This window comes from Gambusia affinis, linkage group LG20, assembly GCF_019740435.1.
Source record: "Gambusia affinis linkage group LG20, SWU_Gaff_1.0, whole genome shotgun sequence".
NCBI classification, from domain to species: domain Eukaryota; kingdom Metazoa; phylum Chordata; class Actinopteri; order Cyprinodontiformes; family Poeciliidae; genus Gambusia; species Gambusia affinis.
This window is the reverse complement of record NC_057887.1, coordinates 12,066,122-12,086,178: the sequence shown is the minus strand read 5'-3', so window position 1 is coordinate 12,086,178 and position 20,057 is coordinate 12,066,122. Positions and strand designations below refer to the sequence as shown.

At 37.8% G+C, this 20,057-nt stretch overlaps 1 long non-coding RNA gene across 1 annotated transcript in view; it reads right to left on the bottom strand.

Annotated features, from left to right (window-relative positions):
- Positions 1-18,967: 18,967 nt before the first annotated feature.
- Positions 18,968-20,057, bottom strand: part of LOC122823123 — a 45,254-nt gene continuing 44,164 nt past the window's right edge. Inside the window, exon 4 of the long non-coding RNA XR_006369289.1 lies at positions 18,968-19,617. This is a non-coding gene — a long non-coding RNA (uncharacterized LOC122823123). The remainder of the gene's footprint in view (positions 19,618-20,057) is intronic.

Here is a 20,057-nt window from a genome sequence, read left to right as displayed (position 1 = left end):
GCATAGACTGTAGCTTTAAATCTTAAATAATAACAACACTCCAAGTTTAGAACTTAACTGTATTTTCCTTGTAATTCAAGTAAATGGTAGCAAAATGGGTCGCCAATTTAGACAAAAAATATATTTTGAACGTTTCAGGCGCAGCAAAAGCGTTAACTTTTCCAAAAAAAATATTTTTTTCAATTTACATATCCAATTGTTTTACATATTTTACTATGATTTTATGTGACAAACTGGAGAAAAATAGATTAATACTTTGTAGGACCAATTTACAATGGATATCTTTCAGGAGTTCATCTCTACCAGTCTTTCAAATGGTTGCAGTTGCCTACAGACAGACAAATGCAACCATTCTTCATTACAAAGAAACTCAAGTTTCGTCATGTTATTTTCAAGGCTTGGCATTATAGTAATTCCACTCTGTAATAGACTTCTCCTCAACTTTCCCCCAGACCTGTCTGCTGTGTTTATTTGTCTTGATGTGTTTTGGTTGTTAATGTCACCAACAAACCTTTCCGGTCAGATTTAAAATGAGCTTTAAGTCAAAGCTTTCAATCTTTTATTTGTAAAATAAAAGCCATGTATCCATTTGCTCCCATTTTGTAACTATGCACTACTTTTTGGTTCCACGGAGACAAAGTGAAAATAAAGATTCAAGGTGTATAAATACGACCACAAGAAACCACAAATTAGTGGGAACAAGGCCGTATTTTAAGTCTGCAGACAGAGGAGCTAAAATGGCCTCCGAGATATCCAGTTAAGCTTTGGCTGCTCAGATGGACAACAGTAAAGTCTTCTTTTATGGTGTCAGTGAAGCCTTATAAACTCACAAAGTAATAGCAGGGGCTCATATTTCCTTTAGAGTTATTTGTCATTGGGCAGCAGTTTACGCTTCAGTCATTAAGTCCTGGTTTTGCAAACACTTCACATTTATCCATGCATGGCCATAAACAGTAAATCAGGAGAATGAAAATGTTAAGGTATCAACAATGTTAGGCAACCTAAGAAACACAACACAATGTGCATTCATTGTACACTGGACCTGTTTTGATATTAGAACAATAATACTCTTCTCAAAGTAATCATTTAATGTACTTCTAAGTAGTTGTCAGAATGTTTTAGTTTTACTCTATGCAACTTCCATTTTTTCACACCAAATATTTGATGTGAAACATTTTGTTAGAATTTTAATATTTTACATTTGTACATTTATAACATTCAGTGTGAGGAGCAGGAAAAATGAATATATTGCACAACCAACATCTAGTTACATTTTCTGCAAGAAAAAAAAAATACTTAGGGAGGTGTAGAATATTGCCTGATTAATGTGTATGTAGTAGTATATTTTACTTTAAAGACATAGTCTTTCATGTCTTCTTAAGTGTTTATTACTAATCTACATACCTTTCAAAACTTAATTACGATAATGAACAATAATTTATTTCTACTTAACTCTGATGATCTCACCAATAAACCAAAAACGGGCTTTCCAAAACTACCAGGAGATTTATTGCCAAGAATCATTATTACATCAACAATAAGTTCACAACAGTGACTTTAAACAATTTGAAAATTAGTTGCTTTCTTGATACAAGATGTTTTTGTTTGTTTTATTGGGAATTTGGCTGCATTAGTATATGTAAACTTACAGGTCAGTAAAGAAGATAACAAAGGGGAATGATGTCCCAGGGAGTGAATTGGTAATGCTATGTGATTATGCAGTTAATATGCTCAGTGAATCCTATTAAAAAAAAAAAAAAAATTCTACAAAATGAACAGCATTTTTAGTGCCACTAATGAGCTCTGTTGTTGCCTGGACACTGTGACAAAACTGTGAGCAGCTCAGACAAAACACGTCCTCGGATTCTTAGAGGACATCCCCAGATGATTATCACAATGATTTATTTACACTTTATCCTGAAAGCCACAGACACGACTCCTAATTGTGACATTGCATTCTGTTTGAATAATTTCACTGATCTAAAATGGGTCTGAGTGGTGAGAAAGAAACCCTTTCTGTTTATAGATAAAGAAGAGACTCCAACTAAAATCTATTGGAGCTGCAATTAGTGAACTTAATTAGACACCTTCTTTTGGAGGTCTACGACGTCCTGAAATAAACCTTTATGTAAATGAAACTGAGACAGGGTGATTACTGGAACAAAGATGGATTCCGTAATCTTTTCTCAGTAGAGTGTCTGCCATGGTCCATCAGGAGATAGCAGGCGTGGGCTGATGGCAAAGAGACTTTAAAGCCGTAAGTGCTCATGTAACTGGGAAGCTGTGAAATCCCAGAACAAAGGAGAGAGGCTGAAGGGAGATAAAGCAGATAAGACAGAGAGTGGCACAGCATTTGCATGCAAAGAAATTGCACAATTAGAACTTATAAGTGCATATGTGTACAACAACCAAATAACACATAGAAGAAATGTAATCTTTCAAATGAAAAATAATACATTTACCACAGAGAGAATTGATATGACTGTTTTTGCTTCAATCTACTTTTAGTAATTTTTAAAAGTAGATTGAAGCAAGTTTTAGCATAGTTTTAGGAGGGACTATGCTTCGGGCTTGCAAATTATTACAAAGTTAGGGGTATCCAAAGAATATTTTTCAAATGTGATGTGGGCTCGACCCCTCAAACACATAATTATTGAGGCAGACGATGGACAATTTCATTAGTAAAGATGTCCAGATGCCAGTGAAAGGAGAGAAAATGCACCTTCTTTCTGCTTTGACAAGAGATTGACCAGGAGAGGTTTGAAACTTTTGCACAGTATTTTTTTAAACCACATCTTCAGAGATAATGATTGGATCTTGTCAACAGATTTGTAAAAACAGTGTGGTAAACATACTACACAGAAAGCAAAATGATCAACAAAGCAGAATTTAGAAGGAAATAAGCATAAGACGAATTGTATGTATAATGCCTTGAAAAAGTCTTAAACATTGTAGGGCTCAGGTTTAATGATATAAGATTATCACAGTAAAATCATTTGCAATGTAACTACATACACCAGATTTTTGTTTTAATTGTAAAATTTTAATATGAAAAGTGTTGGATCATTTATCAAAAAGACAAGTTGATGGGACTCCGTCTCATATATACCTGCTTCTAAAATGTCTGAGTCTGGAAGGGCCTTGCACTGAAAACCTGCAAAAAAGCTCTCACTCTTCATACCTAGAAAGGCCGTGGACCCACAGTACTCGGCTGTAAATCACACACACACACACACACACACACATATATATTTAGAGAGGGAGACACGTCTGGATAATGTTCACACTACCACCACTCACACAGGCTGCACTGGGAATTCTAAGGACATCACTTGAAAACACACACAAACCACACGACCCCTTTATGCTTCCCCACCCCTAACAATCAAAGGCCATATGGCAAACATATTCCTATGGTTCATTGACTTTTATGGCTGTAGCTTAAAGAATGGGCCACGGCTTGGCTGAAGGGTGTTTTGGGGGGCCAGTTTGAAGGGCAAAATAATACACTCTGCCCTCAGTCCATTAGGGAACCTTTATTTCTATTAGTCCAGCCAGTGGGCACTCTGGGACCATTGAAATAGCCCTTGCTAATTAGGAAAGAAAACATAAGCACATGACGTGTTTCAGAGCAAAGTACATGGTGCACAGCTGCTGATTTTTCCTGCATTAGCTCTTCAGTCTGTTCATGCGTCACTTGGTCACTTCACTGGAGCTAATTGGGCTTCTCCAGTAGAGTCAGCAGTCATTAAACAGCCAAACAAAAATGATTTAATTCTGCTTGAGGTATCTCAAACATAACTGAAAGTGACTTTGGGCTGCATAAAAGTACCGGTAACTCAGTTCAAAACTTAATGAGCCACAAGATGGTGGAGTAGCAACAAAAACAGTAGAAGCCAACATGCACTGGAGGTGTTAACTTGGGGATATTTACAGCACTGTTTTCCTTCATTGATGGGGAGCAATAACTCAACATTTGGAAATGCTAATCTGCTGCTCAATGCTTTCCACTGATCCAGAACAGAACCTCCGATGACAACCCTCAGAACTGAGTTTCACCTTTCACTAAAGGTAAGCCACTACAACTTGACATCAAAAACATAATAACAAGAAACCTTATCTTTAAGGAATTTCATGCCTTATTGCCTACTTCTGTAAGGGGTAATATAAACTTTAACCCTCTCTCCTTTCTTTCCGCAGAAGCATTTTACAGCATGCTGTAAGTCACTTGGACAGCATTCTGCACCCTGCCACTGACCTGCATCTGGACAACATCTGGGGTCAAAAAAGTCATCCTGACAAGTGTTCAACCATGTGGATATTTCCTCCTTCACTTTGAGAGGTCACTGTGGGCAGGGGTGACAAAGAAAACTGCTGTGTTAGGGGAATAAAAGAAGGCAGCTTTGTAACATGTAATGAACCACATCACAGAACGGGTTTGAAAATGTTTGTGTCAAGCAGTTTGTTGGACTGAATGTTCATGTTACTGAATACGACACATGATGTTCATCTCTTATTAGTTCCTCTGTCAAAGTACTTTAAAATCCTCACTAACCAGAGATCAAATGGCCTACTTAAAACAGGGGAGATAAAAATGATTAGGTCTCATTAGGTTCTATTTCCTAATGTCATTCCCAAATCCTCAAATAATCTCAAAATGATCCAGGTTTATTTCTTTTGTGTCTACCACCATGCGGGAAAAGTGAAGATCAGTTTTTTTTTTTGCATTCATAAATGGAAACAAGTTAGTAAGCCAGATACTCCACAATGAGTACAAAGTAAGAACCTGAGCAGTATCATCTTACATTTAAGTCAAAAATACTTAAAAAAAAAAACTGCAAGAGGTAAATTTAAAACTTGGGTAAAGGAGGCTTATGCTAAATACAAGCTTTTTCATAATCATATCCTTGACTATTCCACCAAAGTGATAGATGTACCTCAAATGTTAGAAATATTTATCCATTATTTTCTGAGGCTCTTATCCAATGTGTATGAATTATGAGAAAAAATATCTGCTGATTAAACCAAAATCTCACGGAGCAACCTTCTGCTGATAAATGGGAGCAACATAATCTATTTTTTCTCATATAAGACCATTAGGTAGAAAAGAGAACATTTATTTAAAGGATTGTGTGTCAAAGCAGGTATTACAGTATATTGGTCACTTTTATACACACAAAGAACCCTGTTAAATACAAGATGAAGGAAGAGATGATTTTGAAGGAAATAAAGATGAAGGAAGAGATGACGTTCCTCTCGGCATACGGAATGCTCATCCAAGCCCATCGCAAAGTTTGCGATGATCAATGTCCTTAGCCGGGGCCCGAGCGCCAAAGATTTAAATCATACTGTTATTAAACTTTTTTAATGGTTACCCTTTTGTCTGTCTGAGTCTCTACAGATTGAATTTCTAGAACAAGAAATAGAATAAAGACATGTACATCTCACTGATGTACACAAATCAGCTACAACATTGTGAGTGCTTGCCAATTAGTAATTAAACTAGTAATTCAGATCAAAATTACCAAGTCGGGATACCACCTGGTTAACAACACAATAACAGTTAAATAGTTCAGTCTCAGTTATTGTCTATAAATACATGCCTGATGAGGCCTAGGTTTTACAATAACAACTCATGATGGCATAAGTCCATCGCTGACATTCTTTGAAAGGTAAAACATTATGCATGTATGAAAAAAAAAACCAAACACTTCTCTCCAATATAAAAATTTATCAGCAAAAATAATTCAGCTTTAGTTAAATACTTTAATCAACAAGCTCACTAAGCTCGTAACACTCAACTAAACCACCAAGAAAAAGATTAGCAAAGTTTGAAACTCAAACTACTGAAAGGAAAAACAGTAAAAATACAGGAAGGTAAGTCCAAAAATGTGATGAAATGATGTCACAGTTCATTATGAACTGTGAATGTTCAGGAACCAGATTTAAGCAACATTTTGGAAATTATGCTACATTCGTTTTCAACTATTTTTAATTAGTTTGCACCATAGTACGGTGCGGATTTTTCACACAGCAGAACCAGAAGTAACCCATAGAATTATATATAGAGATTTCACAGTCCAGTATGAATATGAATGCTTAAAGAGACCACAGTTTGAGTTTTGGGATGATAAGACGGAGGATTTTTAGAGAATGCTGCCCTCACAAGATGATGGCATAAAGAAGCTGTTTGCTATTTTTAACCATCTCTTTTAAGTCCAAAGCACCGTAAATAACGTTAATTATTGATAAGCAACAGTTAACGGCACGAGCAGGGAAAAGCTATGTTTGGAGCCCTGAGGCTTACTTGGCATGTAGAAGCATATTTAGTTTAGCTTGTGTTTAACTTTAAGAAAATTGAGCATCTGGCATGTTTTAAGGCTTTTAATTTTTATTATTTATGATGATTTATCACTTACAGCTTATGAAAATAACATTTAAAATCAAAATAGTACATCAGACCAAAGAAAATATTATCATTACAGAAACGAGAGCTTGCTATGTCCAATATCTACTTAAAGATTTTTTTCAAAGGTACTTTTAATCTGATAAATCTAATCTGAACACATATTCAGACACTGCAACAAGACAACAAGCCATAAAGAGCATAAATTTTACAGATTTTGTTCATCCCAAGAGTCGGTGGACCTGAAAGGAAAAGTGATCAAAACTAATGGTTTGTTTATTAAGCAAAGAGAAAGGGATGCTGCTTAATTTGAAAGCTTTATTTGCCAAAATGGAATGCAAAAGCTGAATAAGTGGTAAATGGTAGCCATTAATAGAAAGGTTAGTCTCAAGTGCAAACTGAAGGAGATAGCATGAGTATGATGTCCTGACCTCCATGAGAAGTGAAGTCACTTTGGGCTATTGTTCAGTCTTGTAATTAAATAAATCATTAAGATCCAGACAGATGGGAGAATTGCATCAGATAGAATGTATTACATCATTGTTCAAAGTCAGGAAAGAACATTAAATCCAGAAAATAATGCATTTTAATTATTTGATGAAAAAGATTATAGTGGAGCCATCCTCATACAGACAGCAAGCCTATTACTGCAATATTCTTTCTTTGGTTTCACCAAGTTAATAACATGTACCACAATGGGACAACTTCTGAACTACATCGATGAATCAAAATAAGCACACCCTGAACACAGTCAGTGTTGAAGTTTACTTTGAACAAATGGAATAATGAAGTATAAAGATAACGGTTCAAGCTTTTCTATTCCAACACTATGTGGAATAGAAGGAAAACATCACTAATAGTATCAGGAATTGTTGATGGCAGTCATGTTCTTCATTTGCCTGAAATCAATGAAGACTCGTTTTCTATTGAACTAATGGTAAATGCATTGGGGAGTGCGCATTTTAACCACTTTTCATTAACAGAAACTAGCTTTTAATGATGTCTTGTCTCATTAAGACTGATGGGATAAATTGATTTTGCACAATTGTTTGACCTTTTCCCCCTGAGTTACAGTAGTTAAAGCGAAAGAGAGGCGGCAAAGTTGAATACGAGTTCGTCAGCTATATGCATCCATCACTGCAGGCCCACACATGTATATAGTGAGTGGATCTAGTTTAATGCGCAACAACAATAGCTGGACATTAGGATAATAACCCTAGAAATGTTAAGGACTATGATGGTTAAAATGCTGCAGAAGTTTGTCTACATAATCTCCCTGTGCACAGGAAATCCATCCTCACTGATCCCAGAGACCCTGTCAGTGCCTTTTTTGGACTTTGTCCATCCTCCCTTCTTCCATAGCCTGCAGGTAGCAGACAAATGAGTGACAGAGCAACTACCGTCTTGTCTGTATTCAGGGACCCTGTCAGGTTACTCAGTGGTCATTAAAAGGACCAATAACACTGCAGGGGATGCTCCAGATGATTTCGCCTGTGTGCCTTGAGCTCACCTCTTTATATGCTAATGACTCTATGTGGCTGACCCATGTGCTAATTTGTAACAGCTTGGCCAATCAGTTGGGAACTCTGTGGTTACCATGGTGCATCTCAGCAGGAGTTCCCTGGTACCAGGATGAGTTTTAACGAAGACAGGTGGACAGCAGGGATCTCTGGTTTCTCCACTGCCAATGCAGTGGAGAAACCAGCTGTGTTCAACTCTGAGTCATGACCCCAAGATAACCACCAGCCAGAGGTCATTTCTATTTAAGAATATTTAAAAAAGCAGACTTGTTAAATTATACCTGAACAATTTATCATACTCATCAATTTCAATGTGTGTTTTAATGCAACTGAAATCAGCTGGTTGAATGCAATGCAGCGTTATATTTATGATACTGTGCATCAAAACTCTGATTGCTAAAATCACATTTGGTGAGATAGGTTGAATTTCAACGTCTTTATATCCAAACTTGACACAGTATCTTAGTATCCAAGATGCTAAAACCTGAGGACAGGAATTCTTGTGGGGGATCATAATATATATCTGACTGTTTTCTTACTTATACTTCCCCACACTTTATTTTTCAACTGCAACGTGAAGGTGAACAAACTGACTTTGAGTTTTCTTCCTGAACTAACAAGCCGGATGCCAAAGAGTAAATACCAATACCAGGTTTGAATATCTGTCAGAAATTACGCACACAAATACTCAATTACCAAGCAAGCCCCAGTAACTATATTTTCTGAGATATATTAAATTCAGTAAGACAAAAAGAAAAACAAGTTTTATTTTACCAATTGATCACTTAAAGAGATTCTTAAAACTAATTACTGTTCAATGTGTATATTTGCATACATGTTGGGGTATGGAGTAATTCAGTTTTGTAAATTTCAGGGTGTGATAAATAACAGGTCATGCTTTGACTTTTAGTGACAGATGAAATACAAACGCTGTTCAAGTGAAAATTGTAATCCAATAGGATGAAGATATATTTGTTTTTGTTTTCCCTTTTTAACATTTCACACTTTTTAAATCTTTCTGTCTTAGATGTAGACAATGCCAATATTCTTTGTCTCCAAACATGACTGTTTACTGCAGTATAATCCTTAAAAGTAACAACAACTCTAATGCAAAATGCAATACATTTTTAAGCAGTGAAATACTGAGGCATACTTGGATGCTAATGTCAGTAAAGATAAATGCAAAGGTTAATCCCCCACAAAAGGCCATGAATGCCTTAATCCACAATGATCTCCTCAAAGTAAACCAACTCTACTGGAGACAGTGATTCAAGAAGGAGAATTAGATTCTGTTAAAAGATCCATGAAATCACTCCTTCAGTCATTAATGAGCTGTTGTAAAAACACATTGTCTTTGCCAGTGGGAATGAGGAGTGGTGGGGGTCAAGTGGAGAAAAACTCCCCTTCACAGGAAACTTTCACCGTAAAGAAACTCTGTTCACATTAAATTCTTTCTTCCTCCTCTTCCTCCTCCTCCTCTTCACAACAATACCCATGGAGCTATCTGAGTAACTGTCTAATTAGGACTGGCAAGATGAAAAATAATTGGGCTATTTCCCTATTAAAGGGTGACCCAATGGGAATGGGGAATCAGGAAGGTTTTAGGACTGATGAAGGAAGATAAACAATAGCACCACAGGTCTAGTCAAATCCTAAACAAGCCATTGTTAAATTTTCAATAAAAAAAGAAGAAAGTCAATTTAATCTGAATAATTGTTTTGCTTCAAACATGTTTTCTGCTTTTCTGACAGAGTGTTAAGAGATTTTCCTTTTGGCAAAATTAGATACTAACTTCACTCATTAACCAACCACTTTTCTTATTATTAAAGTGAGGGCACTTCTAAAGCAATTATGTGCTAAAGTAATCAAGCATTGCTCATCATTAAAACCAGAGCTCCATGAATAAAAATGAATCTACTAGTAAGGGCAAAAATGTACAGTTGAGAGGTGATGGAATGAGAGTGCTTGTCACCTCTCCCTCAACCCACAGACATCCCAACATTACAAGGCCTTGCTTAGATTAGTTTGCTACTTGAAGGGCAAGAGCCTCATCAATCTTTGCCTGTGGAAATGGCACAAAACTTGGCATGGCCATAAAACAACACAAAAAAAATTCCACTTATCAGAAATTAAAGGGTACAGCTTGAGACGTCATGGAATGTCTGCAAGCTGGTTTGATGTGGGCAGGAGAAGCCAAATGAGAATCATTAACTGGATATAAACCTTCTACAAACAGATGTAGGACTCAAAGGGGAATTTCGTAAAGCTTGTTAGCTGTGTTTCCTAGTTTTAGCTGCAGGTGAGAAGAATTAAACTCCCCAAGTAACTCTGTACAGTTCCCTTAAAAGCCTACCAAGTCTGAATTACAAGAGTCATGTACATGTATGACAAAGTGGAACCCAATTATTGAGTAATGGACCTTGCAATACCATATAATTTACCTAATTTCTGCCAGGTCTGTGGATTAATCATTATTTTTAAAGTTACAGTAAGTCTCAGTACCATTAAATGCCTTAATCATGACTGAGTCACCATGGAAACATTGATAATATAAGGGGAAAGAAAAGATACTGGAGCAATAATGGAGGTTTAAAGGAGTGTGATCGATGGTCAGCTGTGTTTGGCATCTTTAGTGTCCAGGTTAAAGATTGATGCCTGCTCTAATCCCTGTCTCCTCCCATATGCGCACCCACTTTCTCTTCTTTTGTTACTGCAACCCAAAGCAGAATCAAAGAGTGCATTGACCAAACGTGGAGTGCCAGCACACCCCATTGCACATGAAAAACTGAGGTAAGCCCTAAACTTTGAGGTTCTCATTGTCCGTGTGCTCTTTGACACAAGGCAATAAAGAAAGCCCTACTTCGAGCTATAACACAAGCTCAGAAGAAGGGCTAGCAAAGCATTCATCCTGTCATTAACCCATCGGCCTGGCTTTGCAGCTGGGAGAATAGGGTAGTTCCACCGTAACAACCTGGTCCTTACACCTCACACACCACCTTCCCCAACAGACAAACCACCCTCCGGCGGTTCAGCCCCCTTTTGTCCTCCTCTGCCATGAGTGATGGATTCTGGTAGCTGGGAAGAAAATGAGGGCTGCAGAGAGTCTCCTAGGCTTGATTGGCAACTTTAGATATGCAAACTGTCAAGATAGAGAGCAGGGATAACCAGGATACATCAAAAATTGACTGATCCCAAAAGGGAAAAAGGGCAAAGGGCATGGTTTTGACAAAAAATCAGAAAGAGAAATCCCTGCAGAAAAACCCTGATGTGGTGGTTGGCCTCGTCTCTGGTGGGTTAACTTGATCTTTTGTGAATGGGGATGCTGATGATGGTTGCTGTACAGGGAGCTGACAGTGGTTTCTAGAGGACCCTTTTGAAGCACAGGGGCATTATAAATGCTAAACACAAAGGCAGACCCAGCTGATCACCATGGCCTGCAGCAGTCAATAAGTGAATAGAGACCAGGTGGTGACGGTGCCACTCAGAAAGAGAAGGAGGAGGACTTGGATTCTACCTCAACTGAATACACAATGGAGGTTAAAATTGGGAGATCATTAAAGTCGTGAGACCCTCAAACACGCCGGTGGTAAAGCTTTGATTATGCACAAGCCAAGGGAGAACAGGATGAATGCATGTGTGTAGAATCTCGAAACCCAAGAGGGGGGAGATAAATGTATGGATCTTGGGACACTGCTGACTAATGTCAGAGGTATTACTAAGATTATGCTGCAGTTATCATTGAATTACTGTATAAGTTTTACCACGTGGAACAACCTGATTAGTTTAATTTTCAAATTATTGGTCAATTGCAACTCCATGAACTGACAAATCTCTATGTAATTCAAATGCTCATAAAACATTTCTGTTTTTAATTCAAAACTTGGCCATTTAAGTTTCATGCAAGGAGAAAATTCCCTGAGTGGAGTTGATAAAATCTTTATTTAATCCAGTGTTTTGTTATAAAGCCAAAGCCATGCAGAATTATTCAGTGATTCCTGATTATTCTAAGGGGTTCACTGAAAATTTTTTATTATTCCACAATCAAACCATTTTTGTAATTAATTGCTCACCAGCTTTTTACATGCGTCTATTGGTGTCTTGAATTATTTTTAGTGATGAGTTCCAATCTTCCAGTTTGGAAGGAACCTCATCACCTTCATCTTCAGATCCCTGCAAAGGGATTCAAGGCAGGACTTCTGCACTCCTGCACATAAAAAATATCTCTAGTAAGAATAAACTTACTTGAAGTTAAGTTATATTCTAATTTGTTGATCTGCATCTGGATTATGAGGACAGAGAATCATATTCTATTAAAGCCAGTGGTAGGTAAGTTAGTTAATTTAATCTGTTATAAAAATGATTTAAAACAGCAACAGTAATCACTACTGAACAAAATATCTACTAGAAAGAGTTTTGGTAGGAAGCACTCATAACATGAAACTTAATACTTTTGTCCAAGGATTTTTATCGACGTGCAATAATTTTAATCCCTTGCCTGCAACCACTTTTTTCTTGTCGATAATGTTTGAAGCAATCAAAAATCCACCTGTGGGCAACATGCTGGTGTTGTTTTCATCAGACCACTTTCAACATTAAAAATGCTACACCTGCTCTTTGAACAAAATATTTTAATGACTCTGTTTGGCACATCAAGTTATCCTGGCAGCCTGGCCGTGTCTAATGTGATCCAGGTACGGCTTCAGCCCTCACTTAACTCTAATCCCTTCACACTTAATACCTTTTAATGTGCGACTGTAATGCAAACATCATGTAGAGGGGTTTTAGAGCCGCTTTACGTGATTGCACGGAAAGAAGGGGTGGCAAACATTTAAAGACAGGCTTCACCTGAAAACGAGCAATAATTTGAATCGAGTGGAAAGTGTTCCCTTCCCACTCGAGCCAGCTGGATTTAATGGAAAGAAAAACAGCAATGTGATTTAAACTCTGTGCTGATTGGGAAACAATAGAAACCAATGAGCTCAGGTGTTTGTTGTTTACCGTTTGGGGTTAATGGGTTTTTAACTGTTTAAATAGAGCATTACCATATGTTGACAATCTCAAACTTGTTTGTTGTATGATAGATCGCTAATCCACAACAGATGCTAAATATGCAAGCACAATTCCAATCATCCGAACTGATTTAAAGCCACAAAATAAAAGGCAGGTTGTTGAAGAAAAACAATGCAGGAGAAGAGATAGAAGAAAGCCTCCACAAATTAGTCCTGCAACTAACTAAGTCTTTATGTTAAATAATTGAATCAAAATGATCTTGGATCACTTTGGAATATTGATAAAGCAACTTTAATAATAAAAATGAGCAAATGTCTTCTGTAATAAGTACGGTCGCTATATCTTGTTATTGTATACATTTTTGGATTATCTCTCCATTCTTAAAATTCCTTCAAATTACACAGCTTTTAATTAACTCAAATAATCTTAGTCCTATTTTAGACATTATGGCAATTACATATTCCTCTTCTCTTTTTTAATTATTATAAAATGGCAAGCTGTTGCCTTCATTTATTTCATAAATTAACATTGAAGCTGGAAGAGCAGTTGAGGAAAAAAACTCTTTAAAAGACAGCATAGTTCTCCGATATGCTGTCCTACTTTCTTTTTGCGGAAAATTATATGATGTCTCATTTGAATTTAAGGACTTTGTGGCTTTTACGCCAAAAGCAGGAGAAAAGCTTTAACATAGTTGGCATATTTGACAAAAGATCTTTCATGCGCATCCCAAATACATTTTCTATGGATTATTTGCATGTTTAGTCAGTGAGTAATGGGCAACATATCAAAAATAAATAACTAGAAGAACTTGGAAGTCGAAGGCAAGTTTTGACAATATTAAATATCTGTTTTGCATATGGAGTCACAGCCCTCACATCAATACTTTGTAGACACTTCACTGTAGCTACAGTTTCAGTTGTCATTAGGGATATATCTCTGTTCGGACAGATTTTTCAAGACCTGTATGAGTCTTTTTATATTCGCTAAACTTTAAAAAAAAAAATAATAATTCAGGAAGTCAGTATGTTTAAGGACATCCATAGAAGTTGAACATCTGCCTGGTCCAAGGATTGCTTACTTTGAACATTTGGGTTCAAAGTAAGCACCAATGAGTCTTCCCCACTGAGAAAACAATTCCAACAGGTTTCTACAGACTATATCAATTGAACAACAAGACAACAATAACCTCCCATTTATCTGGAGACAATTGCTCTTTGGTTTCATTTCACACACCAATATTTACATTTACAGAAGTTTGTGTGAATGTTGTGGCTGAATAGCAACAAAAGACTCTCAGAAGCAATGTTCTAAAGTTTATTCCTATTTTCTCCAAGTTTGTCACCAACATGTCATCCATCCATCTACTTACTCATCATTCAACCATCCGCCCGTTCGCTGAGCCATGAGAGCCTTCTTGTTATCTGTTGAATGTTTGCTTCATTTGCCTGCTCAACCCTGTCTTGTTTGAGGGGATTTGAGGGGTGAGATTGTTAATCCCAATTTTGAACATGAATCAGCGTCCAGAGGGAAGGCCTCCTGGATTCTCAGCCTCTTTCTTATGATAATGTTCGAATCAGTATGGCTTCAGAAAAACAAGAACCTCTTTTTGAAATAGGGAGGATACAGCTCTCGTGTTCTCCAGTTACTTATAAATGTATCAGTGTGTTATGTGCACACCCATGGATCTGTGCACATTTCTGAGAAAAACGAAGCTGAGCTCATGCATTTGTACAAGTGAGGATATAGTGCATTAGTTTGTTCATGTAGGAATGATTATGAGTTTCTGGTGTTCATGTCCTCTTATGTTATGAGGTTATGTCCTCTGCTCGGGCCAATGTAGATTGCAAGTTGGATCGTTGCATCACATCAACACTAATTCATTGGGGTCACATTTCCAGACTGATCGCTGCTGCCAACAGATAGTGTTCTGGATATAGTCAGTCGCTTTGGCACTTTCAGAGGGCTTATATGTATAAATGGATAACTCTGAATCTTATAAGCATGGGAGCATGTTATAAAAAGGGAGTCTGTGTGTTCATGCTGTTCTCTAACCACCTCCTGTGCTGTGTCTTCACTTGTGTCTGAGTACCTTGTATCTGCATGACACAAGTCAGGTTTGTGTGTGTGCGTGTGTTTGTGTGTGTTTCACCAGCCAGACCAATCCAATGGGTTTAACAATAGGTGGCCATAACCATTGACGGTTCAAAGCCTCAGTCACATGCTGGAAACAGTGTAAGTGGTAATATGGCATTTGGCTTGGGTGATATGTGTTAACTACCAGTCAGGTGGAGGTTTTTGCCAGCAGAGAAGGAACAGATAATGTGACTAGTTGGGAATTGACTGTGTGTCTATTTCTATAAATGAGTTCTTGGGTTACAGAGAACACATTATTACAGATGGTGGGGATAAGTGGAAGGGCAATATCTGTCTGAGAGAAGACGCTGGCTGAACTCGACTCACAGCTGCTCTGGACTTGATACTTTTTTTATCCAATAAAATATAATTTGATATATTTTTGTATTTTGTATAAGCTGCTAAACAGGAGAGTTGCAAAATTTGGTTTCTATTTGATGTTGCACTCACGTACTGTAATCTTCCAATACCACTTTTAGGAAGATGTAATTCATCAAAAACTGAAAGATGAGACATAAGAAGAAGAATACAAACACTTCACCCTCCTGTCCTGCCTGGTCATAAATTACTTTTATGAAAAGCAGAGTCGATGTGAAAACTGTGTGTGTGAAAAAGCATTCCATGTAAAACAGGGCTTTGCTAAAATTCCAAAGCAAAGGACAATTATGGCTGGGTTCTCCTTAACATGTTATGCTATTGATCAATGCAACAAGCATAACAGAATAAGTGGTTTGTGTGTATCTGTCTGAGAATGTAAATCCATACCTTAAATGGAATTTCCATAATTTATCATTTCCAAGTTTAGCACCATCAATCTTAATAGCAACAGCTTAAATATCTCTTCTGGTTTGCCTGATGTTTATTTATGAAACATTGAACAACACTGATATTAATGCAAAACAACTGTTTATCTCTATCAACTACATAGTCATCTGCATATCAATAAAATGAGTTTGTGAATGAGAAAACATCATGATGGCAGCCCTAGTTAATATGCATTTTTCAGCAGTCTCTAAATGTCTGTCCCTGAGCTCGTCTCCAGGTAAAATTATCTCCTTGCAACAAAGCAGATTTAAATATTGTCAAAACATTATTTGGTCACCTCCCTTCACACACGTCAATTTGAGTGACAATCCATTCTAAATCCACAAGGCTTAATAAAAGATTGCTTAAAAGGAAGAATCCTTTTAAGCAATGACAGATTTAGCTCCTCCTGGACGGCCTTCCACAAGATTTGGAAGCATTTAAGGGTGCTTCCTTGAATACCCTTCTGGAATCATTCTTCCAGAAGTGCATTTATAAAGTTAGACACTAAAGTTGAAATAAACAGCTTGGTTTATAGACTGCACTAATTCAGTCCAAAGGGTTTTTTTTATTTTTTTATCAGGTTCAAGTAGGGACTCAGTGAAGGCCTTTCAAGTTATTTCACAAAAGACTCACTCAGCCAAGGTCTTTATGGACTTTTCTTTGCTCACCAGTGCACAGACATGTTGGAGCAAGAAGTGGCCATCCCTAAACTGTTCCAACAAAATTGGGAGAATGAAATTGTCCAAAACATTCTGGCATGGTCAAGCATTAGCAATTCTTTGCAATGAAACTAAGGTGTGATACCCAACTTCTGAAAAACACCCCCACATCATAATTCCCTTTTCAGTGTCTCTCACACTTGACACAATCAAGTGTGAGAGACACCGAATTTATTAGTCAGAAGAAAGAAAGGATTTTCTCCTGGCATCTGCCAAACCCAGAGACCATGTGGACACTGCGACCTGGTCGCAGTGTCCTGTATATTGATACACATAAATATGTATATGCATATGCCTCCCCAGCGTCTCATACTTTGCCTTGCACTTGGAAGTAGTTACTAAGCCATGTAAATCTAGTCCTTGACGCTCTATGCACCGTTCCTGAGTTAATCATAAGGCTACGCAAAGATTGAAGTTCTGTAGCTATTGCTGCTACAGGAAGTTGGCAACCTCTGCACACTGAGGGTTTTATGTGGCCTATCACTTGCATGACTGTTGTTCCCAATTACCTCCACTTTGTCATAATAACATTGACAATAACATGGAACTGGACGCATTTTATAGTTGTCAACCTATCATGGAAGCATAAGGACATAATTTAGCATCTGAGAGTGACTAATGCTTTCAAAAATGTTTGTGTAAGCAGGATGTATGGCATGGAGGTTATACACCTGTGACTGTGGAAGTGGTTAAAACTCCTGAATTTACTGATTTGGAGGGATGATTGAATGCTATTGGCAATTTAATATAAAAATACTCATTTCATCACCCACTTCTTCAACATGTCATGTGATGACTAGTCATGGTTACTGATCCCACATCTCTGAAGGGCTACAGCTTTGTAATGGGAGGCTGTTATCGTGCAGAGCAAACTGTAACAAAGATAAACACTGAGTATGTTCACCATCACCACACAGGAATAGCTTGTATTTCCAAATTAAAATCACATTTGCTCTCCTGACTTTATGCAGCACATTACCTCAAACGCTCTTGGCTGTTCTACCTCATGTTTTTTTCTCCTTTCAAGGATTTGGGTTGAAAACATTCCCAATGCCTGAGAATCGCGAGAAGGAATTTATCTTGTATGTGTTGGCGGCAGAAGTGGATAACAAGTGAGTAAATGAGATGACCTCCTTCAAATAAATCTCACTTCATCAGAGAATTGGAATGACATACACAACACAGAGTGCCTGCAGAGGTTCAACCCTTGAGCTCATTTTGTACAAATGTGAAGTGGCGATGGTCATTGAAGCCTGGTATATTTGTTATTTTTGGGCAAGATCAAGTAACGTGTGAAATTTTTCTCAGATTATGTACTGTAGTATGAGGCAACTGTCAGTTGTCTTTATTTCTAAAACTTACAAATCAAGACAGAAGAGAGTCTGATTCGCCTCACCTTTACTTGCCCTTATTCGTACCATATGGTGATGATACAAACACATAGCAACTGATTGAGAAGAAGAAACTTTAAAAGTGGATGCGAAAGAGGGAGAATCTGTTTGATTACAAGGAACTTGAGTCCTTCACATTCAGAGCTTCCTATCAGCTCAGCTCACAAAGCAGAGGCTCAACACTGAACTGAGGCAAGGACACATGGAGCTGTAGAGAACTAGGGGCAAATATGGACTCATAGGCCTGCAGACTGTATAGTTTGCATTTAAAAGCCAACACTTTTGAATTTACAAGAAACTAAAATATGTACAGTTGCTTAACTTTCTTTAGTGAATTCACTGTCTTAGGTTAACCTTTTGTCAAAGTTTTTATGAGCCTTTTCTCACCCTCCAGTGCATGATTTGCAACTGCTTATAAGCATCTAAATTGTAGAGATTAACAATGTGCATTGGGCATATTTTGACCAAAATCTTTAAAGAAAAAACTTCATAGAACAATCAGGATTACATTTTAGCCACCTTACTAGCATGTCTGTACTTCTAAATCTAAGTCTCTGCAGGCGTCATGTGGTATCTGGCACCAACATATTAGCAGCAGATGCCTTAACTGCTGTAAGAAGCAAGGTGGAGCATTTATAGATTAAATTTTGCTGTCCAGCACATCCGACAGATGCTTGATGGGAGTGAGCATGTGTAGTCAATATCTCAGTCACTGTTGTCAAACTCAAACAATATTCAGCACCATTTTACCTTGATAGCAGAGAACTTATCAAGTTTAAAGAGGCCGCAACTATGAGGGAATACAGTTTCCATGACAGGGAAACTGTCATGGAAGTCCAAATAACAGACAAGCAGAAAAGCGGTAAGCAGTTCTTACTTGTTTAATTTTAAAGCACTAAAACAGAAACCTGACAAAGAAACCGAGAAAGGTAAAGGAGCAAAATTATATTTTGCATATCACTAGCCTATCAATGCCTTGGAGAAGTGTGAAAAGTGTGATATGCATATTTAATCAACCCCGTTTACTACAATAGACCTACAGATTTCTCATAATAGCATATTTCCAGCTATTCTGTGATGGACTTCAAAGTTAGTTACATACGATTTGTAAACAAGAGTCATCAAGAGGACAAAGGAACACAACAGGCAGGACACTTTTGAAATCGTGGCAACGAGTTTCAATATGTCAAGCCTGAATGTGTCTTAGGGCATAAATTGCCTTAAGATAGCATGTTGTATCTTACACAGGGCTTGTTTATTCCTAAACTTGCTCTCTCATTCTGGAGCCGGGATCACCGTTACTTTCTTCATTACAGATAGACCCATCAAAATGGACACCAAATTCAACTTTTGGTGGTGAGCAGAAGATCCCTTTCATGCTCTATCCAGAATGTGCAGTCATCACATTGCAATGGAAGGTTTAGTGAATACCGGAGATCATCAATCATTGATTCGTTCACGTCTTCATTTGTCAAGTCAAACAAACATTTGAGGACTTTGCTCTGTTGCACTTCCAAGCCCCCCATTTTTCCGCTCCCAATGCCGGCTGATTCTCCGTGGTGCCGCCCCGCTTTAGCATGGCGCAGATGCGCGTCTTGCAGAAAAAGAAAACATTGCGCCGACTTTGAGATCTGCAAGCAGGTGTGAAAACAAGAAAATGGAAGGGAGGAGGGATGAGGAAAAGAGGATGAGAAGAAAAAAACGAGGGAGAGGTGAGGTATTCTACGCTCCAGTTAAGGCTCCTGGGTTTAGTTTGCGGCTCATTCATGTGGCAGAGGCACATTAATCATTTCTGTTCCTTGACAGGACCTCTGCAAGCCATAGACACACGCACTTGCACCCATCCACCCACACACATACAGACGTCTGTGCATCCGCCCATACACACACGAGCACGCCCTAATTTTACAAAAACATGACCAATAATGATCTCCCCCCCACGCCCATCCATCCTATAAAAACGTCAAGCCATCTATCCAGCCATCTTCTCATTTTAATAAGTTCCTGCACCCACTAATGACTCATCAAATGTATACTTAGAGAGAGCTCAGCCTCACCAAAAAAATAAAAT